Source organism: Limulus polyphemus, unplaced genomic scaffold, assembly GCF_000517525.1.
Source record: "Limulus polyphemus unplaced genomic scaffold, Limulus_polyphemus-2.1.2 Scaffold61, whole genome shotgun sequence".
In the NCBI taxonomy this organism is placed as follows: Eukaryota; Metazoa; Arthropoda; class Merostomata; order Xiphosura; family Limulidae; genus Limulus; species Limulus polyphemus.
In genome coordinates this window covers 283,665-286,593 of record NW_013665671.1, presented here as the reverse complement: position 1 = coordinate 286,593, position 2,929 = coordinate 283,665, and the positions used below count along the sequence as shown (strand labels likewise).

Sequence of the window (2,929 nt, the reverse complement as noted above, 5' to 3'; positions counted from 1 at the left end):
TCGCCATGACAATCATATACAATCATATTCTTGACTATCTTAGTTCCCAACACCCTATATACACTTCATTCATGAAATTAAGACGAATAACACTATTTCTTTTCTGGACATTCTGGTTAATCATGATACTAACAGTTTTTTAATTCTGTCTATGACAAAAATACATTTACTGGCCTATTCACTCAGTTTGACAGCTTTATACCCTTTTCTGTCAAATGTAATCTCATACTCTGCTTAATAAGCAGCACCTACAAGCTTACCTCTTCCTATTTGGCCCTTCACAAGAAAATTTCTTTCATACAAAGCATTTTTTTTCGAAACGGCCACCCTAAACGTTTCTTGCACAAAGATATCTTGCTCATTCTTAACAAGAGTGTTTGCCAAGCGACCTAAAATACCTTCTCCACCCAAACTATCTTTATACACCTGCTTTCCATAACCTGTAAGAGAGGACTTCCTTGTCATGAAGCAGATGAAAAAAATTATATAACTTTTACTATTCTCAAGTTGATCTAAAGGTTATTTTTAAACGTAATTTCAGACTTAGTTTTTTCCCGCTACAAAGATGGTGTACCGATTTCCTATTGTTCACGTCTCGTATATTTATAAACGTGCGTAGACTGTAAGGCCTATTATATAGGTGAAATTAAACGTTACCTTAAAGTATGAACATATGGGTATATCAATAAAAACATGTTACAGACTCTTCCAACTCCGCTACCTACAACACAATACAGAAACAGAACATCCGATTTTTCTCTCGAACTTTAAAATTCTCTCAACAATTAAATATAAACTGAATTTCCGATAAAAGAGACGCTTTACATAAAACTCCTATTCCGTCTCTAAATAATGCATAATCTTCATTTGAATTGATTTTTTAATATGATTAATTTCATTTGCGCTACATATCGACCATTTTCTTCTGTTCTTTTTTTTTTTGGATTCAAGTTATTTATTATTGCTTATTGTAGATTATATCACATTTCTGGTATAGTTACTATTGTGTATTTTTGTACATCTAACTTACTGAAGATGAAATACTGAAGGTTCCGAAACGTTTAATAAATGCTTCATGTAATTACGTTCATGTTGTTCTTTATTATTCAATCATTAGGTAGTCAATTTATAAGGATTACTTTTTCTCATTACTATTTTCAAGTAGTAACAGAATTGTTTAGAAAATATTGCAAGTATTCCAAAGTGAATTGTGATCAGTGAAATATTCAGAATTCATGAAAATAATAAATCTTAAAACACTATTACAGAGACTAAACATATGTGAAAACTTTTGAAAGGTTAAATAATTATTCTCTACTCATTTCGTCCCCTAGTGGCCCGGCGGGTTTCGATGCTCGTGTTGGACACAGCACAGATAGCTCATTATGTAGCTTTACGCTTAACAACAAACAAACTACCCATTTCTGCCCAGTAATAAAATTTACTGAATCAAATCACATTTTTGTACGTTAATATATTCATATTATGTATTCCTGATTTGGGCCAAATCTCGTAAAACATTTGATAAATGATTAAGTTTTACTGCTTTTTTTTAACACTATTATGGAGTTTTAAAGAATAATAGGCATTCATAAAACAGTAAAGTGGGTTTCTTTTGGTAACATGAGCGTTTCTCTAACGTTCTAAAACTTTTATTTAGGTTTTTGTTATTTGTTGGCATGCCTCCGTTTCCAAAAGTGAAAGACTGAATAAAACAAGAGATGGTTTTTAATATCATTTAAAAAGCTTTTGCAGAAACATGTAAAATATTTTGAATGCAAATACAAGTTTGGTTATAAAGACAACATCAATACAAAATACAGTGAATTCTCTGTTGCGTCAGCGAGTTCACGTGACTAGTATCACGCCACTCCTTCTCGAACCTTCGTGAATTGTCGGGAGATTACTAGATTGGGGTAGTCTGGTATATATAAGAAGCTCACAACGTGATGGAACAGTGTAATGAGTAATTGAATGTATGCAGACAAAATATTGTTGGCCACGTGAGACGTGAATCATAGTGTTTGTAATAGAGCGACTGTTGAAATTAAGTGTATCGTAAAGTTGTATTCGGAAAGAATAAACCAGTTTTATCAAGAAAGGACTTGTGTCGCTAAAGTTTCGTCAAAACGAAGTTACGGAAAATTAACTAGCGAACGGAGACGTAACAAATTGGTGTCAGAGAGTGGGATTAAAAAAAAGGAAACGAGAAGAGGCAAATCAAAGTATAGCCTAGCAGACTTAATGGCAGCAATACAAGAACAGCAAAAGAAACAAGAAGAACGAGAAGAGAAATTACAACACTTGTTAGACGAAAAAAGAAAAGAAACAAGAAGAACGAGAAAAGAAACAAGAACGAGAAGAGAAATTACAACAGTTGTTGGAGAAAAAAGAAAAGAAACAAGAAGAAAGATTACCTGCAGTGGCAAGAAAACCTACAACAATGGCAGCTCGAACAGCAAAATAAACAAGAGAGATTACAGCTGTTGTTAGAGGAAAAAGAAAAGAAACAAGAAGAGAGACAACAGCAGTGGCAACTAGAACAAGAAAGGAAACAGGAAGAAAGTATCCAACAGTTGCAGGAAAGTCAGCAGCAACTACAGGAAAATCAACTACAATGGCAAGAAGTACAAATGGAAAACATAAGTAAATTTAAAAGCGAAATAGATACGCTAAAGGACGACTTATTGTCTTTTACACAAGGAGGATACATTAACCGTCGACTTAATCAGCCCCAGACAATGGCAAGCCCCTTCCAGACCCCGCAGCTAAACCCTAATGCAGACATATTCAGTCCCAATAGAAGCCATATCCCAGATATGCATGTCAGTAATAGGAGTGATTCAGTGCGAAGGAAGCCACAGGAATTCGATGGGAAGGCACCGTGGGAAGCATATAGAGCACAGTTTGAGCTACTGGCAGAAATGAA

General features: G+C 34.3%; 1 protein-coding gene across 1 annotated transcript in view; it reads right to left on the bottom strand.

Moving 5' to 3' along the window:
* LOC106464510 (transcription factor AP-2-beta-like) overlaps window positions 1-2,929 on the bottom strand; it is a 145,816-nt gene that overhangs the window by 73,558 nt on the left and 69,329 nt on the right. The gene's annotated exons all lie outside the window — the stretch shown is intronic.